Source organism: Mus caroli, chromosome X, assembly GCF_900094665.2.
Source record: "Mus caroli chromosome X, CAROLI_EIJ_v1.1, whole genome shotgun sequence".
Classification (NCBI taxonomy): Eukaryota; Metazoa; Chordata; class Mammalia; order Rodentia; family Muridae; genus Mus; species Mus caroli.
In genome coordinates, this window is record NC_034589.1 from 113541055 (window position 1) to 113553519 (window position 12465).

The window sequence follows — 12465 nt, forward strand, 5'->3', positions numbered from 1 at the left end:
GATTCTTAATTTTCAGTTGTGTTGGTGTATTTACAATGTGGTGGGAGAACTGGGTTCTGATGATTCCCACATATTTTTCTTTCTGTTGCTTATGGTCCTGCTCTTCCTTTTCACCATCTGGATATCCCTGGGTTTTTGGGGTCTGGGTCACTGTCTGAAGTCTGCATCTTTTGTCTATGGGTTGCTTCAAGTCTCCTGTTAGGCCTTCAGCCCTGTGTATATCAGACTACCTGTGGGGCCTTCCAACTGGGTGTCCTTCTAGGGTCAGAAGAAGATGTTGATCTGTTGCCCTGGCAGCAGTAGATCTCCTGGGATGCCTTTAGACTGTTGGGTCTTCAGTGGAGCAGTCAAGCTGCTGTACAACTGCCCTGAGTGTAGCTGATCCTCAATTGCTCTGAGTGCAGACGGTCTTCAACTGCCCAACTGCTCTGAGTGAAATGGGTCCAACTGCTCCGGGTACAGTGGGTATTAAACTGCTATGAGTGCAGCAGGTCCTCTAGAATGTATCAGGATATGCTGTCTTCAAGGAAGCAGACCAAATAGTATTCTGAGCCACAGGCAAGAAATGGGCAAAAGGGCTATTTTTTAAACGCTGACACCGTTGCATTGCATACACTAGCAAGATTTTGCTGAAAAGGACCCTGATATAGCTGTCTCTTGTGAGACTATGCCAGGACCTAGCAAACACAGAAGTGGAGGCTCACAGTCAGCTAGTGGATGGATCACAGGGCCCCCAATGGTGGAGCTAGAGAAAGTACCCAAGGAGCTAAAGGGATCTGCAATCCTATAGGTGGAACAACAATATGAACTAACCAGTACCCTCTGGAGCTCGTGTCTCTAGCTGCATATGNATCAGAAGATGGCCTAGTTGGCCATCAGTGGAAAGAGAGGCCCATTGGTCGTGCAAACTTTATATGCCTCAGTATAGGGGAACACCAAGGCCAAGAAGTGGGAGTGGGTCGGTAGGGGAGTGGGGTGGGAGGGTATGGGGGACTTTTGGGATAGCACTGGAAATGTAAATGAAGAAAATACCTAATTAAAGAAAAGAAAAGAGATAGAAAACACATAAAGCTGAAAGACTAGAAAAGTAAGAGAAGATAAGGCAGTAGCTGAGAGAGGGAAAAGAATATGATCAAATTATATTGTGTGCATGTCTCTGAGTTAATAAAAACACTTTTATAATCATAGGAACAGTTATATCTTATGACTAAGCAATGGTGAATATATTTCCTTTCATATTTGAACATAAAATAATTGTTTCAATAATAATATAATTTTTAGAATTCTAATTTTACATATGTGGTTTTCAAACATACTCCTTTATATTGTATACTTTTCAACCAATTATAAATCAAATTGTATGTTATTGACTGAATGAAAATAAATTTAACTTATACTGTCTTATTAAATGCTGGCATGCATCTTGCAATTTTCCCAAAATCATTTTTGTGTATTACATGGATTTTAGATTTGCATGATCATGTTATTTGAATATGGAAATATGATTACAGTTTCTTTCTTTATACTAATATAATATATTTGATTTTCCTACCTATATTCATTTTCTTGGAAAGCCATCAAAATCATATATTGGTTGGCTTAAATCACAACTATGGATGATAGAAAGTATAGAAAAATTGTCTATGGTTTTGGCTTCTTCTTGGATACTTCCTCTTGCATTGTTAATTGCATTCTACAAACTGCTATATGTACATATGTAGTTTTGATATGGTGTTATTATCAAAAAGTTTTTCAATATTTTCTTTCACTCAGCAAGTTTCCTTTACAATTGGTAGTTTTTTTCTGTTTGATTTTGGTTTTGTTTCATTTTGTTTTTTACAAGCAGAAAAGCATTGAGATCAATCTTGCTGGTATACACATCAGTGTATTTTAAACTTGTCTTTGTTCATGATATTTGTTTTGCAGAATTATAAAAGTTCATAAAACTGCTTTCTTGTTGGAACATAAAATTTGGGGTAACCCAAACTGTGTTCTTGGGCAGTAGTCAAACATAGTTGAAATTGAAACTACTAGTTCTTTGAAAAGTTATGTCAAATGATGTTTTGCTGGAGCACACAGGTGAAAGGATGTCTTGTTAAAACAAACATGTGAAAGACTGTTTTCCTGAAGCAGATACAGATGAAAGGACGTGTGGATATAACAAACACGTGAAAGGATGCTTAATGGAAATGTATACATATGACCCTACAGACAGTGGGGCATGAGCACTGAACCTTGGTTTGGATTGCTCTGTCTCACTTTTCCTTGCTAAAGACAAGCATGCATTGGTTCTCATTACAAGTTGACCTCTACTTTGGCAATGCTGCCATTGAGAGAAACTAGCCCAAGATATGCAGGCAAAGTTACTGAAGCAGCTTGGTACCTCCATGACCTCAGCTTAGGCCAGTTTGTGAGCCTCATTGTTTCTTCAGGATTGAACTACAGTTGCTGGTTCTTATCTGATGTCTGCTTGCTGAAAGGACAACTGTAGCTGGTGGTTCATGTGTAATGTCTGCCTGCCTAGAGGAATAGTCCACAGCTGCTGAATCATATTTGGTGTTTGCTACAGGACTGAACTACTGCCAAAGACTGTTGAGCTTGCTCTCAAAGAAGTATTGCTGAACAGGTTCATTTTCCCTGTATTCTATTACATTTTCTCTTCCACTACCTTTGCAGGGTGGTGGGCTAGAGAAGAGGTTGAACCCTTATTAAAAGTAGTTTCCAAAACATTTATGTCAAGCAATTGTGGATCCATAATAAATAAACACTTACTTCCTTAAACATATTTTTTCAAAAAAATATGAAAGAAAAATAAAAGTAACATAAAGTACATGAATTGTGAATATAAACAAAAGTAAAACAAATAGACTAACCAATTTGAGTAACTAACAAATAATGATAAGGAGTTATTTTTTATTGCATAAGTAAAAAATATAGATTTTGCTGTAAGATGCCGCGCAGAGCTCTGCGCTCTCTTCTTTGGCAGCCAAGGCTGCGGTGGGCCGGACTGGGGTCGGGACCAGGAGGAATTTTGTTATCAGAGAATAACAGGAGGTTGTCCATAATTGACTTTAAGCAGCAAACAGTAAAACACTGAGCTCCAGCTCTGTCTTTCTTGCTCTGAGAATTGGAAAGCCAAGAAGGTGTTGATGTTTTGTGTGGTGCCTCCTGAATTAGAAACCAAAATGAACATAACCAAAGGAGGCCTTGTGTTGTTTTCAGCAAATTCCAACTCATCATATATGGAGCTTTCAAACAAAATTGCTGAGCAGCTGGGGGGTGGGGGGTGGTTATGGGCAAAATGCAAGCTTACCAGGAACCAAACAAAGAAACAAGAGTTCAAATCCAGGAGTCTGTGAGAGGAAAAGATGTATTTATCATCTAAACCATCTCAAAGGATGTGAACACCACCATCATGGAGCTCTTGATCATGGTATATGCATGTAAGACCTCATGTGCCAAGAGCATCATCGGAGTGATCTCCAACTTTCCTTATAGCAACCAATACAAGATGAAAAAAAAAGGGCTCCATTGTCTCAAAATTGCTGGCTTCTATGATGTGCAAAGCTGGTTTGACTCATCTCATCACTATTGATTTACAGCAGAAGGAAATCCAAGGGCTTCTTCAATATTCCAGTGGATAATTTAAGAGCCTCCCCCTTTCTGTTACAATATATTCAAGAAGAGATCCAAGATTATAGGAATGCAGTCATTGTGGCCAAGTCTCCAGCCTCAGCCAAGAGGGCACAATCTTTTGCAAAGCGTCTACGTCTGGGTATCACAGTGATCCATGGAGAAGCACAAGATGCTGAGTCTGATTGGTGGATGGCCGGCACTCCCCACCAATGGTCAGGAGTGTAGCTGCTATCCACCACAGCCTGGAGATCCCAATGCTGATTCCTAAAGAGAAGCCCCCAATCACAGTTGTTCGTGATGTTAGAGGAAGAATTGCTGTCATCATCATCATGGGTGACATTATTGATGATGTGGATAGCTTTCTTGCTGCAGCAGAGACCCTGAAGGAAAGAGGTGCATACAAGATCTTTGTGATGGCCACTCACATCTTGTTGTCCTCTGATGCTACCAGGCTGATTGAAGAGTCTGCCATTGATGAGGTGGTGGTCACTAACACGATCCCACAAGAGATTCAGAAGCTGCAGTGCCCCAAGATCAAGACTGTGGACATCAGCATGTTCCTCTCAGAAGCCATCCGCCGAATTCACAACGGGGAGTCCATGCCCAACCTTTCCAGAAACATAGGCTTAGATGACTGAACAGTTCTATGGTAGAACTCCCACAGGTCAAGTGGGAGCCCACCATGTACGCTGGGTGGGCCCATGCCCAGCCAGACACACTTGACCCACCCTTTCGCAACATCTTCCTCATTGATTCCTGTGAAGGTACAAAGACCAGCATTTTAATGTTGGTTTAGGTTTTTGTAAATTTGGGGGGTAATTTTTATAACAGAAAACCTCCTCTTAAATGAAAGAAGTTAAAACCTGATCATTTTTAGTGTAACCATTTTTAAATAATACACTTGTGAGATTTTTGAGCTCAGCTTTTTTTTTAAGTTGCTTGATCCAACTGTTCAAAAGAGTTAAATAAAATGATCTACTATCTACTTAAAAAGAACTACAAAATACATTTTCCTTGCAAAATCTAGCCATAAAAATACTTTGTCCGGTAATTAAAGGGTAAATATAAGTGATTTAATAATTACATGTCAAAATATGTATCCAGATTAAATTAAAATGTCAAGGAATATATATTACCAGAAGTAGAAAATATTACAAGTAAATAAATAAGTAAAACAATAAGTTCATAGTGAAATCCTCATTTTTTTCTACAACCTGAAAAAAATAATTGACAGTCTCTTATTTACTAAGCAGAATGTCAAAATGGAGTCATGTTTCCAAATAAAAGACACAATATGATTGAATTCTTGTAACTGTAGGTTAGTAAGTTCATTTATATATTTTATTCTCCAAATTAAATATTTGGAAAATATTTGTAAATTATTTTAGAATTCACTACTGCAGCACAGAATATATTGGACGTATGGTGTCATCACTCAGTCCTCATTTTCTAAGGCCCCACATTTTTTGTAGAGATTATTAGAGGATTTTAATATAAAAAAATATCTATCATCCCTGTCTATTATATAGCCATTGCTTTCTTAAGAAGATGTAAGTGTCTAGTGTTTTATTGAAGCCATATGTAAGCAATTATACTTAAATACAGTTGATTACATAGGTTGGGTTTTATGCTCCAATACAATACTGACTACCATTGGCTTATTTTACTTATTTTCTTAAATAAAAAAAGAACACAGCATGTTTCTGTCGATTTACTAAATTACTTTAAATGTTTTAAGTTTCAGCTACTAAAAGAAAAATCTGAATGGTGAAAAAACAGTGTATTGTCATTCTGAAATGCATTTTTTAACAACATAATTTCACTCTTTACAAGTATTATAAAATGTTCTAAAATTGGGAAAGCCAGGGCCAAAAGAATGGGAATGGGTGGGTAGGGAAGTGGGGGGGGGGGTATGGGGGACTTTTGGGATAGCATTGGAAATGTAATTGAGGAAAATACGTAATAAAAAATATTAAAAATTAAAAAAAGAAGTGACCTATCCTGTAGAGTGCTTAATATTCTATTAAAGAAAAAATATTCAGCTGCTCCAGTTGCTCAGGACCAACATAAAGCCCAAGCTGCATCCATCTGCTCCTGGAGTTGATCCTGTGCCATTGCTCTCCTTACCCCAATCCCACCCAGAGAGAGATTGTCTCCCAGGAGTGCTGACATACCTAAGATCACAGATTTAGCCAACACTACTACCCTAATATCTGGCCCAAGAGGGACCTGCCCAGAGCCCACGGGACCCAGGAAACACAGAGCATCCAGGGACTTGATCATTCCAGCTTCCATCTGCACCCCAGAACTGACCTTGTGCCACAGCTCTCTGCACCCCAATTTTGCCCAGAGAAAGCTTGTCTCACAGGAGTGCTGATACACCTAAGATCACAGGCTCACAGGCTCACAAGGATGGACAAGCTCCAGTCAGAGAAGCAAAACCAGCTAACACAAGAGATAACCAGACTGTGGAAGGCACGTAGAACACAAGAAATAGAAACTAAGGCTACTTGGGCATCATCAGGACCCAATTCTATCACCACAGCAGTTGTATTCAGCACAGTTCAGTTTTTAGAGTTCAAGGGCAGTTTTCTAAGCAGAGCAATTCAGTCAGAATCCAAGAGAAGCTAATTTGAATTGTTCAGGTTGGAGGGTAGTTGGAGATGTATAAACTTAACTGTTCTTGTTCAAATTCCTCTCTAAGCTAACTGATTAAATCTGGCTTCTCACTGCATTGAACTGTGCTGAACTAAACTGCTCTGCTTCAAACTGAACTCAGCACAACTGTAATGAACTACACTCTATGAAGTGAACAGAACAGAACAAAACTGAATGTCATTGCATTGTCTGAACTCTACTGAATTGCCCACCTACAATTAGATATCACTTTCAAATAATATATGTAGAATAGTCATAATAATCACAAATTATACTATTAACAGTAAAGCTGATTTAGTTAAATCATTAATATTTAGAATAATAGAATATACTAATCCACTAAGTGAATCTATGTTATACCAAACCAAACACACAAATTTTGTAAACCTTCCATAAACAAAGTCAGAGCATGAATATTATATCAAGAATAAATATTAGAAAATTAAATGACTCTTAGAAACTGAGAAGAGCAAATAATACTCTCCAAACACTATACTGACCAAAGAGTATAGTGAATATAATAAAACAGACCTAACACATCATGGAGTCCAGATCTTCAAACACCAAGAAGCTCCCTCTGTTTGTTTTACAAAATGCTTGTGTTTATAAGACTCCAAGTATATTTGTACAAAGATGATATGCCAGAATCCTGAAAATATAGAGATGGATAGGAAGAGAAAAGGAAATGAAAGGTAAGAAAAAGGGGAAACACTGTTGGGTAGACTTCAAGGGAAAATCATGTAAATAAAAACATTGGATCCCTTAATCAGAGTTTTCTGTTAGCTGAGTGTCAGTTAACATCATGTATTCATAAGCAATGTTCTTTTTCCCAATTTTACTTTATTTTTTAAATTTTTGTTACATCCTGACAACAGTTACTCCCCCTTCCCTGTCCTCAAGGCTTATCATCCCTATCCCCATCCACCTAATTTACCCCCAGTCACCTCCTCTCAAAAAAGAGAATACCTTCCAGGGACAAATACCAAATACAGCATAATAAGCTACAAATAGTAGCTTGTATCAATTCTAGATGAGACAACCCAGTAGGAGGAAACGGTATTCAAAGACAGTCAAAAGAGTCAGAGACAGCCCATGTTCCCACAGCTAGGAATCCCATAAGAATACCAAGTTCTATATTCATAACATATATACAGAGGACTTAGGTCAGGTCCTTCCAGGTTTCCTGATCTCCATGAGTCCATTAGAGTCCAGATGACTTGATTCTGTGGACAGTATTCTTATGGTGCTTTTAAACACTGTCTCTTGTAATCCTTTCTACCTTTGCTCTGCAAGATTCTCCAAGATCGAATTTGGCTTTGGAACACTGGATCTGGTACCAACGGTTACTGGATGAAATGAAAGCATAGAGCAACAATCTCTAAATTAAAGATAATTATTATATTTGTGTGTATGCATGTGCACAATGACCATGTAATCACTATTATAATAGGAGGCCAAAGAAAGGCTGAAATTCAAATAATATACAACAGAAGAGAAGACAATCATGATTTCATTGTCTATCAATTTTCTGGTAAAGCCATATTTGTTTTATAGGAAATTTTTATTTTAACAAAAAACTTCACATATTTGCTCTCATTTTCCTTTCTTTTTAAAATTCTTTTTATTGGATATTTTCTTCATTTACATTTCAAATGCTGTCCTGAAAGTCCCCTATACACTCCCCTCTCCCCTGGCTGTTCCCCAACCCACCCAATCACACTCCCTGGCCCTGGCATTCCCCTGTATTGGGGCATATAATCATCACAAAACCAAGGGCCTCTTCTCCCAATGATGGCCAACTAGGCCATTTCTGCTACATATGCAGCTAGAGACATGAGCTCTGGGGGTACTGGTTAGTTCATATTGTTGTTCCTCCTATAGAGTTGCCTCCAGCTCCTTGGTTACTTTCTCTAGCTCCTCCATTGGGGGCCATGTGTTCCATCCAATAGATGACTGTGAGCATCCACTTCTGTGTTTGCCATGCACTGGCATTGCCTCACAACAGATAACTATATCAGGGTCCTGTCAGCAAAATCTTGCTGGCATATACAATAGAGTCTGTGTTTGCTGGATGTTTATAGGATGGATCCCCTATAGGTGGCGCAGTCTCTGGATGGTCCTTCCTTCTGTCTCAGCTCCAATATTTGTCTCTGTAACTCTCTCCATGGGTATTTTGTTCCCCATTTTAAGGAGGGACAAAGTATCCACACTTTGGTATTCCTTCTTCTTGAGTTTCATATGTTTTCGAAATTGTATCTTGGGTATTCTAAGTTTCTGGGCTAATATCCACTTATCAGTGAGTACATATCATGTGAGTTCTTTTGTGATTGGGTTACCTCATTCAGGATGATATGCTCCAGATTCATCCATTTGCCTAAAATGTTCATAAATCCATTGTTTTTAATAGCTGAGTAGTATTTCGATTGTGTAAATATACTACATTTTCTATATTCATTCCTCTGTTGAAGGACATCTGGGTTCTTTTAAGCTTCTGGCTATTATAAGTATGGTTCTCATGAACATAGTGGAGTATGTGTCCTTGTTATACATTGGAGCATCTTTTGGTTATATGGCTAGGAGTGGTATAGCTGGGTCCTCAGAACCTAGCTATGTCCAATTTTCTGTGGAACCACCAGACTGATTTCTAGTGTGGTTGTACCAGCATGCAATTACACCAACAATGGGGGAGTGTTTCTCTTTCATCATATAATCACCAGCATCTGCTGTCAACTAAATTTTTTAACTTAGGCATTCTGACTGGTGTGAAGTGGAATCTCAGGGTTGTTTTGATTTGTATTTCCCAGCTGACTAAGGATGTTGAACATTTCTTTAGGTGCTTCTCAGCCATTGGATAGTCCTCAGTTGAGAATTCTTTGTTTAGATCTGTAACCCCATTTTAAGAGTGTCATTTGATTTTCTGGAGTCTAACTTCTGGAGTTCTTTGTATATTTTGGATATTAGCCCTCTTTCAGTTGTAGGGTTGGTAAAAATCTTTTCTGAATTTCTTGATTGTCATTTTGTCCTATTGACAGTGTCCTTTGCCTTACAGAAGGTTTGCAATTTTATGAGGTGCCATTTATCCATTGTTGATCTTAGAGCATACGCCAGTGGTGTTCTGTTCCCAAAATTTTCCCCTGTGCCAATGTGTTTGAGGCTCTTCTCTACTTTTGCTTCTACTAGTTTCAGTGTAACTGGTTTTATGTGGTGGTCCTTGATCCACTTGGACTTGAGCTTTGTACAAGAAGATAAGAATTAATTGATGTGCATTCTTCTACATGCTGACTGCCATTTGAACCAGGACCATTTGTTGAAAATATTTTCTCCACTGTATGGTTTTAGCTACTTTGTGGAAGATCAAACGCTTATAGATGTGTGGGTTAATTTCTGGGTCTTCAGTTTTATTCCATTGATCTACCTGCCTGTCTCTGTACCAATACCATACAGTTTTTATCACTATTGCTCTGTAATATAGTCAGGGATGGTGTTCCCCAGACGTTCTTTATTGTTGAGAACGGTTTTTGCTATCCTGAGTTTTTTGTTATACCAAATGAATTTGCAAATTACTCTTTCCTACTTTATGAAGAATTGAGTTGGAATTTTGATGGGGTTGCATGGAGTCTGTAGATCGTTTTTGACAAGATGGCCATTTTTCCTATATTAATCCTGCCAATCTATGAGCATGGGAGGTCTTTCCATCTTCTGAGCTCTTCATTTCTTTTTTCAGAGACATGAAGTTCTTGTCATACACATCTTTTACGTCCATGGCTAGAGTTATACCAAAGTATTTTATGTTATTTGTAATTTTTTGAAGGGTGTCATTTCAATAATTTCTTTCTCAACCTGTTTATCTTTGAGTAGAGGAAGACTTCTGATTTGTGTGAGTTAATTTTATATGCAGCCTCTTTGCTGAAGATGTTTATGAGGTTTAGGAGTTGTTCTCTGTTAGAAATTCTGAGGTCACTTAAGTATACTATCATATCATCTGCAAATAGTGATATTTTGGCCTCTTCCTTTCCAATTTGTATCACTTTTGTTGTGTATTTCCTTTGACTAAGAAGACCTAATACCTATATTCTTCATACTATTCCACAAAATAGTAACAAAATGAACACTGCAGAGTTTGTTCTATGAAGCCACAATTGTGCTTATACCTGAACCTCACAAAGACCCAACAAAGAAAGACAACTTCAGACAAATTTCACTTATGAATATCAATGGAAAAATAATCAGATTCTCAAAAAAAAAAAAAAAAAAAATTCCTAGCCAAATATACATCTGTCTTAGTCAGGGTTTCTATTCCTGGACAAAACATCATGACCAAAAAGCAAGTTGGGGAGAGAAGGGTTTTTTCAGCTTACACTTCCATACTGCTGTTCATCATCAAGGAAGTCAGGACTGGAACTCAAGCAGGTCAGGAAGGAGGCAATGATGCAGAGGCCATAGAGAGATGTTCCTCACTGGCTTGATTCTCCTGGCTTGCTCAGCTTGCTTTCTTATAAAACCCAAGACTACACCAGCCCAGAGATGGTCCCACCAACAAGGGGCCCTCCCCCCTTTATCACTAATTGAGAAAATGCCCCACAGTTGGATCTCATGGAGGCAGTTCCCCAGCTGAAGCTCCTTTCTCTGTGATAACTCCAGCCTGTGTCAAGTTGACACATAAAACCAGCCAGTACAATATCAAAACAATCATCCATCATGATCAAGAAGTCTTCATTCCAGGGATGCAGGGATGGTTCCTTATATGAAAATCCATCAACATAATCCACTATATAAACAAACTCAAAGAAAAAACCCACATCATCATCTCATTAGTTGCTGAGAAAGCATTTGCCAAAATTCAACACCCCTTCATGGTAAATATCTTGGAAAGATCAGGAATCTAAGGCCCATACTTAAACATAGTAAAATCAATATATAGCAATTCAGTAGCCAACATCAAAATAAATGGAGAGAAACTTGAGGCAATCACATTAAAATTAGGTAGTGGTCAAGACTGCCCACTCTCTCCCTACTTACTCTATATAGTACTTGAAATTCTAGCCAGAGCAATTGCTCTCATCTTATTGTATAAGTTATAGTAAACATCACTTTTTACCTTCTTTCTAGTCTAGAAAATGTAATCTCTCTATCATATATAACATATTCCTATAACAGTTTTGTAGACCATACAAGTCATAATAAATTTGATTTTATTTGGTTCACATATATTAATATATATCCAAGACCCAGAGGCCAAAATCTTGTTAATGCCATTTTCTGTGTTATAATATTATATAAGGAATCAAATATGTATGGGATAGCAAGGGTTCTAATTCACAATTATATAGAGATCCTAATACTGGGGTGACAGCAATTATCCATTAATGAGGATTTCCTAATACTGGGGTGACAGCAATTATCCATTAATGAGGATCAATCCCACACAGCCTAATAACTTAAGTATTAAGTATTACTACAATCTTTTAATTCAGTTTTCCAATACTATCACACTAGAAATCAAGTTTCTAATGCATTCGCTTTGGAGGACACACAAACAATAGAAATTTGTTCTTCAAATTCCATAATCCAATTTAATATATACTTTACAAGTCATTGCACAAACTTTCTACATATGGCCTCACAGGTAAAGGGTGATAGAGCCTCTTTGGTAAGTATTTTATAAATTTGTTAGCTATTTGTGATAATTGTTTATGACTTTATTACTGTCTCAAAGAGTCCACATATTATTGCATTATAGGTTTCCAGTGAATATTTGCTACTTTAAGAACAGAAAGTAAGCCTCTTTCCATTTACAATTTTGGCTAAATCATAAGAATACAACATTGTTTTAAAATGTTGGGAAAATCCTGGTGTTGGTAGTGCAGGCTCTCAGGAGTCAGAGGTAGGCAATCCTCTGAGTTTGAAGCAAACTGATCTATACATAGAGAAGTATTGGATAGCCATAGCTACAGAGAGGAACCCTGTCTTGTAGCATTAAAAACATTGTCACATAACTGGCTTTTAAACCAAAAACCAAATCCATAGAGAAAGAAAGAAAGAAAGAAAGAAAGAAAGAAAGAAAGAAAGAAAGAAAGAAAGAAAGAAAGAAAGAGAAAGAAAGAAAGAAAGAAAGAAAGAAAGAAAGAAAGAAAGAAAGAAAGAAAGAAAGAAAGAAAGAAAGAAAGAAAA

At 37.6% G+C, this 12465-nt stretch overlaps 1 pseudogene; it reads left to right on the forward strand.

The window, feature by feature from the left end:
* Positions 1 to 3116: 3116 nt before the first annotated feature.
* LOC110287293 lies at positions 3117 to 4274 on the forward strand (annotated as a pseudogene).
* The last annotated feature ends 8191 nt before the right edge of the window (positions 4275 to 12465 follow it).